Source organism: Aptenodytes patagonicus, chromosome 4 (genome assembly GCF_965638725.1).
Source record: "Aptenodytes patagonicus chromosome 4, bAptPat1.pri.cur, whole genome shotgun sequence".
NCBI classification, from domain to species: Eukaryota; Metazoa; Chordata; class Aves; order Sphenisciformes; family Spheniscidae; genus Aptenodytes; species Aptenodytes patagonicus.
In genome coordinates, this window is record NC_134952.1 from 81,988,769 (window position 1) to 82,002,932 (window position 14,164).

At 45.0% G+C, this 14,164-nt stretch overlaps 1 protein-coding gene across 4 annotated transcripts in view; it reads right to left on the reverse strand.

The window, feature by feature from the left end:
- Window positions 1-13,950, reverse strand: part of UGT8 (UDP glycosyltransferase 8) — a 49,114-nt gene extending 35,164 nt beyond the window's left edge. Inside the window, exon 1 of one of the 4 annotated variants that reach the window (XM_076337316.1) lies at window positions 13,929-13,950. The gene's annotated coding sequence lies outside the window, so the exon portion shown is untranslated. Of the gene's footprint in view, window positions 1-12,525; window positions 12,538-12,917; window positions 12,937-13,467; window positions 13,839-13,928 lie in introns of those variants that run through there. The other 3 variants (XM_076337315.1, XM_076337319.1, XM_076337318.1) reach the window with 3 other exon arrangements.
- Between the last annotated feature and the right edge of the window lie 214 nt (window positions 13,951-14,164).

Genomic DNA, 14,164 nt, shown 5'->3' on the forward strand with positions numbered 1-14,164 from the left:
CAGTAAGCAAGGCCACGTTCTTTAAGCTAAAAGTACAACTTGACTCCTAAACCCTTCAAGCTGGCAATTGTAAAATACGTTCTTAACCTGTAATACTGCTTGCTGTGCTGTACATATTCTGTAGGTAATAGGAAATACTACTCCATAATCCTTTAGGAGCCTTAAAGTAAATCAGGCCCATAAGCTGACTTGAGGCAGCAAATTGCAGTTTAAGATTAGGAAGCGGTTGCTACTAAGCAACCCATGTGCTGTAAAACCGATGAAAGCATCAGAAACGTGTGAATGCACAGAGCCTTGGAACAGCAAGCCATTATATTATCTAGGAAGAGACTCTGATAACAGGTATTGCACAACCTTTGGATTTATATTCTTAAATTTTTCCTATCGCACATCTTGTCACTAATTGTGAGGTAGTACATGCTATGATTGTTATTTCGTGTTGCAATGTTTTAGATAGGTGGTAAGATTTAGCTTGTAACTACAGGCTCCTATTTCAACCAAATGAATAAATTAAGAAATTAGTGGAAATTCTTAGTAAGAAATCATACGCGCATAAACAAGGGCAGGCTTTTGCATTTACTTTGTACAGTTTCTTGAACAACAGCTACATCCTTCTATCCAATGACTGAAGCATTTCAATGAGCACAAGAATGTCACATCTACAGATAAAAGAGAGAGGAAGATTTATAGGCATTACGATGTCGCTGTAATCATCCATCAGAGACTTACTGTGTCAGTTATGCAAACAGCAAAGGAGTTATTAAGAGGGCATCAAAAGGATATGCAATTTATGAAACCCCTTTTAGTAACAACTTCTTATTTGTGTAACAGGTTTTATCAAACACTGAAGGATTTTACCTAAGCTTTTGTACTCGAAAGTTGTGGAGAAACGATTTTAAAAATCCTCGCTCGGGTAGCAAGGTAGAACAGGTACTTCTCTTTCAAAATATAGGTTTTACAGCTAGTACACAAAATAGTTTCAATAGACATGCTAGCAGATAGATCTTTTTTAACAAGTTACATGGGAATGGAACTTTTATGCAAGGCACAACGTCCTATCAAGAAGAATTTACAGCAATTGACCAAGGTGTAACATTCTTGCTAGCACCTTGCCACTGGCTTTCTGAAAGAACGGCTTTAAATGAGTCTTCATGGTTATGTAAAACAATCCTAATCTTCTGAAAAGATTGATTATATCTAAAAAGATTAAAGACTTGCAAAGATTGCCTTTATTATTCTATGAATAGATTCTGAATTTATACAAGATTTCTAAAGTTATTAACAGTAATACATTCAATCTTTTAAACCAAGTCACTTATAAATCACAGCAAGGCCCGCGTACTTCGGGATTGTCAATACTGCAGTATCGACAGCATCAGACAAGAAGAGATTTACCTGAGGGTAAAGGATTAAAGTCTAATTAAATTAAATTTAAATTAAATTAAAATTTTCATAATGTGGAGTAAGTTACAACAGGGCAGAGGCACATTCCCCTTCCCATGACTTACATTTCTTAACACTCGATGCACTAGAACTGAGCAAACAGTATTCAGTCACAAAAAAAATTATGGAATGTCACTATTGTACCAGTACCCATTTTCAAGATTCAGTCCAACTAACTGCATGAAAGTGAGTTTCAAAGATTTTACACCCTATGAAACATTAATGTTCGCAGGCCTACCAGATAAGCTAGTTAAAACAATTCAAAATACCTCAAGAATATATTTTAATAACCCAAATGAAAGTAAAAAGGGCAAGAAAAACAAGTTCTCTTTTGTCCTGCTGTGCACTGGGCAATTCAAACGGGGTATTTTAAGATCCTTATAATTTGTAAGTCTTTCACCTTACGTAGTGGGGATTAGCATTTGCAAATGCTAGTCTACCTGTGAATGTTTTGGTAAAACTGAGTGCTACTGCAAATTCTTCTGTAAGGCTTAGCCAGGCCTAGAAGCGCTGCACGAAGAAAAAACCCATCCTTTCTGCTGCTGGCCTAGGCCCAAAGCAGTGGAGCAAGACCAGAACAGGCTACCGGCCCCAGCCCCTCGGCAGCTGCACTGTATCCCCAGAACTGGGAGCAGGGGGGAAGATGGCGCAGAGACGTATCAGCAGGACAGCTCAGGTCAGGCTGTGCTTATTACTTTGGGCCCTGCGCCAGAACAAAGCCGACCACGTACGCACGTAGTGTTGCAACGGAGCTGATGTGCCATCCTGGACCTCGGGACAGAAAGGAAGCACAGTGCAGAAACGCTGAGAAACGAAAAGCCTGCTCCAAAACCCATGGACCTTCAACCGAATGCAACCTGACTCAGCGTGCGAGCGACTCGGATTTCTCCACATTGGCACTCTCTATTATGCAGGTCTCTTCCTTGCTGCCCAGGGTTACTGCATCCCCAGCACCTTGGAAAGATAAATGCTGACTACACATAGTGAAAAAGCCATCTATTTGGAAGCGAGACACGTATATTCCTTGTGGAGAGATTTGTCTTGTTCATCTAAAACAATGTGAGAATGTTTTCTGACAAATTATACATCTTCCTCACAGGTACTGTGAATTCACAGAAGACGCAGTATTTTGGCACCAACATACATGTCCCTTGACAGAGTCCCCTCAACTTCTGGAGACCTTTCCTCCAAGTACTGAGATCTCAAAGCAATGTTTCTCAACCTGCTCCAGCCATTTTGCACCAGAAAGCAAGCAACCAGAAATAATGTTGTGACATCGGGGGGTGGGGGTATTAACAGAGAAGTCAACAAGTTACTCCACATTTCCTAGAGACAGTAGTGCTGTTTAAGACGTTATTTACCAGCTCACAAACTGTTGGCCCTGCTCCTGCTGTGTGATGCTGCGCTGCCCAGAAGAGCCCAGTAACAGAATAACTTAATACAACATGTTTCATGCTGCACAGTCAAGAGCTACGGGAGTTAAGTGCAGGAAGAAAAAGAAGAAAACCTTCTACCTGCAGAGAGCAGGGGGCACGAGTGCCACAGCAGCTGATGGAGACAAAGATGCCTCCACTGAGGGGTCGAAGCTGCCCAGGAAGCCTTCTCTTTCACACTGGCATCAAAAGACAGGTTGAAATACTGGCTGAATGAAGTATCAAGAAGAAAAAAGGAAAAAAGAAAAAACCCAACTCTGCCTGACTTTGAACACTTTCATCAGTGACAGATTCTCCTTTAATAAAGTGACTCTCCAAAGAAAGGGCTGGAAGAAATTGCAAAGCACAACTTCGTAGTAAGCTTAATTTGTTGGTGCAACAAACGCAGCCTATAGTTATATGCTGCCATCACACAAGCATGAATTTTGCCTCATGAACGAGCCTCGGGATCTGAAACAACATTAGTTTTAAACTTCAACACATTTTACTGGGAATTTATTTTAACTTTAATTGTTTGGGGGGGGGGGGGGATGCTTCATTTTTCACTACAACTAGCTTCAGCTTGGTACAAGCTCTCCCTGGTCACGCCATCACATGACACCTAGAAGCACTGAATGAATTTCTTTGTTCGGTTTCTGACTTCATCCTATAGCAAATAACTACACTTTTACAAGCCACACAAACAGAATCACAAGGGAAACTATAGCAGGTTTGTTTTTGCAATGGGAAATACAACTTTGAATAAAGTTAAGATACTTGATTTAATGTTTTGCTCTTACTCAGCTCAGTTAAAGTAATTTAATTGCTCGGGACTGCATGCAGCAACAACGCACGCTCCAACAACATGCAGCTTGTTCAGTCTGATCATCATTAGGTTCTGTTTTGAAGTTTACAGGTAGGTTTTTTGAAAGCAAATTGTCTTTTGCTTTCAGATTTGTGTTTTGTAGCGTCTGCTTTGAACTACCTCCTAGTAGAATTCGGTTGTTGGAATAAGGACAAAAATACTGTATGTAACAGCTTTTCTCTATGTAGTCTAATCCTCAGACTGGTTTTAAGAATCATAGAATCATTGAGGTTGGAAAAGACCTTTAAGATCATCGAGTCCAACCGTCAACCCAACACCACCATGTCCACTAAACCATGTCCCTAAGTGCCTCATCTACATGTCTTTTAAATACCTCCAGGGGTGGGGACTCAACCACTTCCCTGGGCAGCCTGTTCCAATGTTTCACCACTCTTTCAGTACAGAAATTTTTCCTCACATCCAATCTAAACCTCCCCTGGTGCAACTTGAGGCCATTTCCTCTTGTCCTATCGCTTGTTACTTGGGAGAAGAGACCAACACCCACCTCGCTACAACCTCCTTTCAGGGAGTTGTAGAGAGCGATGAGGTCTCCCCTCAGCCTCCTCTTCTCCAGGCTAAACAGTCCCAGTTCCCTCAGCCGCTCCTCACAGGACTTGTTCTCCAGACCCCTCACCAGCCTCGTTGCCCTTCTCTGGACACGCTCCAGCACCTCGACGTCCTTCTTGTAGTGAGGGGCCCAAAACTGAACACAGCGTTCGAGGTGCGGCCTCACCAGTGCCGAGTACAGGGGCACAATCACTTCCCTACTCCTGCTGGCCACACTATTGCTGATACAGGCCAGGATGCCATTGGGCTTCTTGGCCGCCTGGGCACACGGCCGGCTCATGTTCAGCCGGCTATTGACTGATGTCCCCAGGTCCTTTTCCGCCAGGCAGCTTTCCAGCCACTCTTCCCCAGGCCTGTAGCGCTGCATGGGGTTGTTGTGGCCGAAGTGCAGGACCCGGCACTTGGCCTTGTTGAACCTCATACAGTTGGCCTGGGCCCATTGATCCAGCCTGTCCAGGTCCCTCTGCAGAGCCTTCCTACCCTCGAGCAGATCAACACTCCCGCCCAACTTGGTGTCGTCTGCAAACTTACTGAGGGTGCACTCAGTCCCCTCGTCCAGATCATCGATAAAGATATTGAAGATATTGAAGAGCAAGACCGCATCACTTATCAGAGTGAGAGGGGACAGAAATCAATTCAGGAACCTTCTAAAAGGTGCAGACTACACTCCAGTAAGGGGTAAGAAAAGATTCGGAGTGGGTGGGGGCGTGTTTGCAGTAGCTGTATAAAGATTTTTTAAATACACAGAAACTTCCTGCCAATTTCTAGTATCAGTAGTTGACTAAGACTGCATTATAACTTCAGATAGGAAAGGGGATAAAGATAGGGTTTGTGGATTTTCAGAGACAATGAGACTTCAGTACAATCTGTTAATCTACAAATATTAAGGAAAAAAGAGACATGGATCCAAAGGTTGCAGAGGGTCAAGATAAAGATGATTCACAGAGGATGATCTGGGTGTAAAACCGTAACAACTCAACAATAAACCATCCGGATGCACATCAAGTGCTTCTACATGTGCACGTGTCTGTTCCTACCCACTGAAATTGCACTTTCTGGGAGATGAGAAGATCTTCCTCCACTTCTGGAAAGCAACTAAAACTTTTTGAACACTACCACTATATAATAACAAATATCTGGTGGGGGTTTATAACAGAAACATGTTCTCTTAACTACAGCCCTGCTATAGGCTATCAAGTTATTTCACCAGCAAGTAGTTTAATGCAAGATTGACTGTTTAATAAAAAGTGTAGTCTGAGATTAAATTAATTTATTTGGAATACTTCAATCTTCTTGAGTGTACTTTTATGAAAATAAAGCTAATGGATAAGTAAGCAAAACGATTACCCAAGTATCACAAAGCAGAGTAATTCAAGATTGATCACTGAACAGTTAAAGAAATATGGCAGCTTTAAGTTACACTCTTAAATTCAACACACTGTACACCAGACTCAGATCTATTTTACAAGATTCTCAACTTTGAAAGAAAAATTCAGATAGTCATCAACTGTCCTTGGGCAAGTTTCCACACAAGTCCTTGCAAGATTTACACCAACAGCTCACATTTACAGACTTTCAGGCCCCACAAGCAATGGATGCCCCAAACACTAGACTGGCCTATCTAGTCATGTTACTAAAAGCCACCTGAAATTTTCCACTTTAGAGTGCTAGGAAGAAAAATGTGTGTAAACAAAACTTCCCACAACCATTTTATGCTCGATTTCTTACAAGAGACTTCTGTGCCCAGGGACCAAACACCACATGTACCAACACACACCTCTCAAAGTTCAGTTTCTTTGAACCCAGGGAAAGGAAATATCATTCTTCCAAGGACCTGCAAGGCTTAATCCAAGGTCTAATTCTCCAACAAATCTTTCTCGGTATTTACAGTACACTGGTGTACAAGTTTTATTTAGACTACCGTGACAGTCTCCTCCAAGTTCACTCAGGCATAAGAGGCTTAGTGGAAGAGAACCCTAGAAGAAAGCAGAAGAGATTGAGATCTTTTTTCCCAGCAAGGTATGGAGCAGCAGCAAGATTCCCACGTCCTGTAGCTCACTTCAGGGAGCATCAGCACGGCAGGCTTCCTGTATGAAAAACTGACCCATCTCTCAGATCACAAGGACGTTTGCAGCCAGCACTACCTACGGCCTACAAGCTGTAAACACAATTTCAGCAGGTGCCCTGAGGACCATCAGGAACAGGCACAAGCCTGACCTGGCAACCAGGTAGCCACCTGATAGAAACAATGGTTTTCAAAAAAAAAAAAAAATGGGAGCGATCAGAGTATGTATTTGTTTCCATCTTAGCCAATGCACCTTGTCAGATCTTCCCATTTAGCTTCATAGCTAAATTCATTGGCTATCAGTTTGCCATTACTGGAGGGAACAGTAATTGCAGCTTAAAAAGTTCAGACTGGCACTAGAAAAATCTTCTCCTTTGGAAGAATGGTGTGGCACTAGAAAAGGTTACCAGAGAGGATGGGGAACCTCCATCCTTGCAGGTATTCAGGACTTGGACGAAAAAGAACCACGGCTGACCTGATCTTATGTTGCCAGCAATTCTGTATTGAGTGGAAATTTGTACAAGACCTGGAAAGATTTCTGACCTACTGACTCTGTAGGCACCAGAGTTGGTTAACCCTTTCATTCCCCTAAGGGTAACTCCTGCAGAGGCAGCGCTGCCCGCAGCACATACTCTGTCCTGAGTACTGCCAACGCCAAACCCCATCTGCAAGCTCTTCACTGGCAGCAACCTTCTAGTCAAGAATGCTCTGAAGAAAGATACAGCTACCAAGGTCCAAGTTTCACATCTCAGCACACCCATGCTATAAAAAAAAGTACTTTTCAGCACCTGTTTGCATTATGATAAATTGGCAGAACTGGCTTCCCAAGCAAACTTACTAAATAAACATTTAACCACTTGCATACAGTATCTACATTCTCTAACAACTATCCCGTTTAAAAAAGTACTAAATCTTATTAATCTGAAACAGATACAATGTAAACTACTACCCCAGCTCAGTAACAGCTTTAAAGTGAGAAGGGAGAAACCAAGTTAAGTGCTCACTTGAAAGAGTATTTCATTATAGAATTTCCAGCAGCACGAAATGTTTATGTATTTGGCACACCTCCTTTGCATTCTTATTCCTGTGTCTATTTCTCACATTTCATCTTAGACAAAAATATTTAATCAAACTGTGGTGGTGGGAAGGAGAACATTATTTTCTATTAATCAGATTCAAATTAGTAACTAAATCCACAGTCTCAATCAGTTCAAGGACAGGTGTAGCCAAGAGGAGAGACGCACAGCCGCAGTCAGAAGAGTAGATTCCCTCTCCAGGCACTGCACATTGCAGAAAGCACATCCCACTACGCTGCTGTGTTTGACAGCTGCAGTGGGCTCCTCAGCCACACCTCCCGCTTCACCTCAAAAGCGAGCTGTGCATCTCCGTGCTGTTTAAATTATTCTGACGTTTAAAGCAGTATTCTGACCAAAATTCCTGTTCCTAACTCAGATTTCATTCAGAGAGATATGCTTCTTTGATCCCATTCATACTGTAAGCTAGGAAATACTTGGCTCTTCTCTGAATTTGAGAATTCCCTGTTTTAAACATTAAATTGGGAGAACAACAATGATATCCTGAGAAGAAAGTTAAGGGCAATTAAGTGTCAACACATGAGTACTGGCCACAGCTTTGTTTGGGTGTTTTGTTTTTTTTTTAACACTAGTACTTTACTTTCATTGAAAGTTTTTACAATTTTTTTTAAATACCTTTATTTTATGAATTGGTGTTCTTGGCATTAAATTACAAAGCATTACTCATTTGACTTAAGTCAAATAACTTCCAGCTTCCAAGCCGGGGGAGGGGGGAGAAAAATCAAATTCAGCATATGTAACTGCATTTTAATGAACATCTTCACAACTGAGGCCTTGAATTTCAGAATTTAATGTTTGAAGGTTGTGCTACAGCTATGCATTCAATCCTCATGTGTAACAAATGTATGAAATAACTTTAAAACTGGTGTTGATGTATGGGTGAAAACAATTTCTCTAATGGAATATAGACTTTTAACATAAGGAACTCAGGAGGTCCTCCGCCTTTTATGTTGACACTGCTACGTCCCCTTAAATACACTGAGAGACAACCTTCATAATTTTTTGGTTTGATTTTTAATCATTTCCAACTCAGTTCAGAATCTGAAGTGACCCCAGGTTTCCCATTAACTCTCCCCTTCAGTTATTGAGTAGGAAGGGAAAACAGTCTTAAGTCACTTACTTCTCATGCAGCTGAACCATCCATTCACAGGAAGAAAGAACAGCACAGAACAAAGAAAACTTTATTTCTGTAGGGGAAGAAGTATAGCTATGTGCATGACAGCTGTGCTACTTAAGAGAAATTGTCATAACAAATCAGGTTATAACTACTTTTTGCAACTCTGAACTGTATAATTTGGAAAAGACAGTTCCCTACATTGTCTTTCAAACCCCTTAAATCGTAACTGTTACATTTACAGTTAGTAAAAATGCAAAATTTGGTGGTGTGTTTTCCATTTACCATCACATCTTCCCATATAAAAAACACCTTTTTGAACTGTGCTAGTACCTATTCTTTTACTAAAAAACCATCTCCTGATCAAAGAGTCAAGACTTAGCAAGGATATAGTAAGTGTCCCTTACTCCCAGGTACAGTCGGTTAGGTGTACTGTTTCTAACAGCTAAACAATTAAGTTATTCCATAAAACCACAGGTAATGTCATCAACTCTTCCCATATTTAGGAATTAAGAACACACAATTTTATGTTAAAAACTAAGAATTTCAAAAGCTTCCAAAAGAAAGGAGACTCTGCTACTCCAGCACACTGGCTCCAAGTCAAGAACTGTAGTGCAAAATCCTTCGTGTAATTAGCAAAATAAAAAAATAATTCAAAAAATAGCATGGCGTGGTTTATATAACAGCAAAAAGGAAAGCTGAAAATTCTTCTCCTATTAGATGATAAAACATTAAGAAGAAAAATATTTTAATGGACTTGCAATGAAAAACAGTGGTGGTCAATTCCCAAGAGGTTTTCTTTACAAATCTACAGATAATTTAAAGACTTCTTCTTTACAAGGAGTATTAACAGGACCTCACACACTGAACATTTAAGATATATACATCCCAAGCGTCATGAAACACTAGAAATATTTTGTCAAAGTGTTCAAGAAACCGTATGTCACAAGTCTTGGAAATTCACTTCAAGTATAGTTGTCCTGGGGGGAAAATAGAAAAAAACACCACACATTTCAGGACAGAGAGTTGTATTAAGTGGTTCTAGTGTATTTTGCTTCCTGGAAAACAGGAAGAAGAGCCCTCTACAAAGCCTGTTCACAAACACTTTGAGCTGTATCAGAATGTCAGTTTTCAGCCCAAAGATACTTTCTAAAACAAACAAACAAAAAAATCCATGCTGAAAGTTTTTTGAAGAATAAGAATCCCAGCAAGAGAAGGTGAATTATTTCAACTGCTTCTAATGTATCAGCATTTCTCAAACACAATCCTATGCTCTTCTTAAATATCACTCTATAATACTAAAACAGAAATAAAAGCATTTCTGTTAAGAGTTAGGATCTAGAGAGAAAAAGTGTTTCATTTAGTAAGCATCTCTTGAATACGATCTTAAAACAAACATCACTAGCTTTTAATACTGTAGTGTGATTTTTCTAGTAGGTAACTGACAAGGGACTCGGTCAAGATGAAATAAACTGAGATGAATTCTTCATACTATTCTAAAGGAAGCAACTTGACTAAAACAGTGATGTGGAAAGCAGCGCTTTAAAGAACCCAAAGTGGAAAACACAAAGGAAAGTAGGTGTGGGCAATAAAATACTCAGCAGTTCAAGTCAGAAATAATGTAGTTCATGCTCAGGAAGGTCAATTAGAAAATAATCAGGTCAGGATAGGCATTGTTGTTGCAGTTATTAGTATAATTAATTGCAAACCATTTTTGAAGTGGTAGGAGGAGTGTTGCAGCAAAACACATACTCTGTACAAGTAAGTCTCACCAGGTACAGAAAAGGCCATACGCAAAGCTACGCTCAGTGGCACTGTTTTATGGATGATGAGGCTTACCACAGTACCTTCTCACCCCATGTCTGCATGTGTAGTAACACACCTACCACATGGAGAAGACTTAGATAAACTTCATTTTTTTCCATTCCTGGAAATAAGACATATTGCCAGAAATCAATCAAGTCAATCTGTAGCAAATTACATACAGCAGAGAATTACGGCAGGTTCTCTTACTTTTTCTTTACAAACTAATTAGACCACATTGTCATGATCCACAGCACCCCTGGCATTCATTTACTAACCCAATAGAGTTCCCCCAAGTGAACCGACTAACACAGTTACCATTCTAAAGGGTTGATTCAGATAACAACCTCTAACGTGTTTTAGATATGATAAATATGGCATTAAAATTTCATTAACATGGTAGTTCTGACTACCTTCAATTTCTCTAAGCGATAACTAAACCAGTTAAGTTTATCATCGGGTACCAATCTGGAGTTACAACAGAGTCCTGCCTCGATCACAGGCCAAGCCCAAGCTGTAGCTGCAATGACTGCTAATAAACTACAACAGCTAGTAGCCATTCACTAAGTTGAAGTTGCTACCAGTGTATAAAAACCAATCCACTGCTTCGTTACCCCTTCCCTAGTGAGTCAGCTGCCCTCCACTCGCACAGGCAAGGAGAAGACTCTCACAGAGCTCCGGTGACACCACCCCGCACAGAATGAGGATATGGGGATTGTCTCAGATGCCTTCTCCTCAAGCCCTGGTTAGTCCCACAGGTTTCTCTGTCCAAATCCTGCTTCAGAACAACCCAACTGCTTAGAGCACTCTAAGAATATAAAATTAAGGGCTGTTTACAAAGTACTCTAACATGATTCTCACCTTGGAGTCTATATACTTATAGACGTGTATGACAAGTAAACCATTTTCTTTTCTTGCTTCCTGCAAAGGGCTTCTGTTGACGGCAAGTGTTGTGCAAAAGTCAAAAATAAAATGCAAGCATTTCAGGCCAAGCGCTCATTTCCTCATATTTCAACAAACATTTTCACAATAGCATGAAAGCCATCTGAAAGAATATAAGACTCTAGCACGAACTAGTCAGTAGTTTTAAAAGAACAGCCACTGCAGTATCCAGTGCTCAGCCTGGATCAATGACCAAAACAAAAGAACAAAAACAAGTAAATGTGAAGTAAAGGTTAATGGCATACCATGTTGTGTTGGTGCTATAAAACTAGCTCAGCTAAAATATGTAAGTGACCTTGTATGACAATTGCCTGGAAAACCAGGCAGGCAGCTTCAGATAGGAAATGCAACCAAGACAATTTTTAGAATACATGTCTAGAAACAAGTCATTATGTGAATTATTCCCAAAACTAAGTCACCTAGCCATAACATGAAAGACAAAAATACTACTTTCAAGGTGTTTCCTGTGAGAGGGCGGGGGGGGGGAAGACCTTCAAGGATCTCCCTCTAAAGTTACCCACTGCTGTTCACCCCCAGGCAACTCTGATGAGCAGGCAAAACGGGCTGCGTATTTTTTAATGATTTCCTATCATTCATCCCACAGTCAGTACTAAAACGAGTATGTAAACAAGTCACAAAAGACAAGATACCATTTAATATCTGTTTAAATACCGCAACTTTATTGACTTATTCCCTTAGAAGTCTACGCTTAACCCTTTTCCTTCTTTTTAAACCCACAGGGGAGGCACAGCAGCAATTATGCAGCGTTCTTCCTTCAAAGGCAAGGCAGCTGTAATCGAAACTCAGTTAGCGTTCACGGAAAGCACAGCACACTCGAGACGCGTCCCAGGCCAAACGCTCACATGGAGGTCCCTCGCATTACGTCTTCAAGTTCGCAGCCGGGTAATAAAAATATTTACTAGCCATCCACAAGCAAATGTGGCTGCCCGACTTACATAACTTCGGGATGGCTGTCGGCGACGGCCCCTCACGGCGATACCAAGGGCCGAGTAACCGCTCCAGTTAGTTAATATAGAAGGGACAAAGCCAAATGCAAGGCTGAACTAAGCCAAAGTCGGTGTCCGAAAGACAACGGCCCCCCCGCCCGCCGGGGCCTGCGGCAAGCGCCTGCCCGAGCGCACACACACCCCCACCGGCTGCCGATCACCAGGTAACGCGCACGCCCCGCCGGCCGCGGGCACCCCCCTCCCGGCACGTACTGTCACCGCTTGCTTCATCCCCCGAACTTCTCCGAAGTGCCTGCCCTCTGCCGAGGAGCAGCACGAGTGCGTTCGCCTCGGCGTCGGCAGCGCCGCGGCCCCGTTCTCCTCCTCCTCACACGACTCACGGCGCTCAACTTCCCTCAAGCCGCAGCGCGGGCACCTGCCGGCCGCGGCCGGGCCTCCCAGCGCTGGCGACCCGGCGCCTCTCCCCGCTGCGGCGCCCGAGGCGGAGAGCGGCCGGCCAGAGAGACCGCCTGACTCCCGCCCGCCCCGAGAGGCCGTGCCACACAGGTGCCGTGCCCGGCGCGCAGACACCCTCTCCCAGTGACGGTCGCGCTCCCTGCCGCCCCCAAACCCCTCCTCTCCTCACAGCAGCAGCCCAAGCTCACCTCAGGGTAAGGGCGGGGGGTGCCGTCCTTTTTTTCGCCCAGAAATGACGCCTCTCGACACCCCCGCAAGGACACGGCGCTCCCCTCACACACTCCCAGGTCACACCGTCCCCTCCGCGCCGCTCCCCTTGCTCAGGGACGCCGCATCGCCACGGCCACCCGTTCCCCTGCGGCTTCTTTCTAGTCAGTCCACGGCTCTCCCACCCCGCCATCGCTCTCCCTCCTCCTCCCGCCCCACCGCGCCCTCTCCCTCCAGACCCTCCGCCGCGGGGTGATGCAAGGAGCCCAGGGCTTCCTCTCGCGTTACGGGAGGGAGGAAAGAAGGAAGGAAAGCAAGCAGGAGGAGAGGGGGAACTGAAAAAAAGCAGCAAGGTGAAACGAAAGCCTCCCTCCACCCACCTCGCCCACCTCCCCGCCGGCGGCGCCCGGGCAGGGACCCGCCGCCTCCCGCGCCGCCGCCTCAGAGCGGGGCGCCGGAGCCGGGACCGCCTCGCCCTCCTCCCCGACCCCCCTCCCGCTGCCCCCGGAGGGTATTCCCGAGCTCCCTCACCGCTCTCCCTTCAGGCCGTTTCTCCGCGTCGCTGCCTCTGGTAACGAGCCGAAGACCGGAGCGAGCCGCTGCTCGGAGCTCCGCTTGCCGCTCTTTTCCTTCAGTCGAGCGGGCGCGGGAACTGCGCGGCTCCGTCCGGCCCGGCCTGAGGCCCTGCTCCCGCCGGAGCCCCTCCGCTGCGGCGCCGGGAGCGCCGGGCCCGCCTGTCCCCTCCGCCCAGGCTCTGCTGCACCTGCTGCGGGGCTGGGCTACCCCTGCGGCGCGGGCCGAGGAGAGGAGAGGGCACCCTCGCTCCGTCCTCCCTCAACTTCTCATCACTTCCCTCTGCCCCCGCTCCGCTCCGCCGCGCTGTCGCCCCGGCACCCCACCGCCCGCCGGACGCATGCACCGGCGCTGCCGTCGACCCCCGCGGAGATGCTGCCACCGGGTCCCTCGCCTAGACGAGGAAAGGCTCCCCTCACCCCTTCCCCCTCGCCGGCGCGGAGAGCTGCCGTCCGGGTCCCCGGGCGCTCTCCCGCCCCATACACTACCCCGGCTCCCAGGACAGCGGTGAGCTCCCGGCGGGGCAGGTCCCCTGTGCCCGCCTCCGGCGGGTGGGACCGGGGCCGCCCTCCGCCAATCAGTCCGGGCGCGGCGGCGAGGCCGCGGGAGGCACAGCCGGGCCCGCCCGCGGCAGGACGGGGGGAGGCCCTGCCCC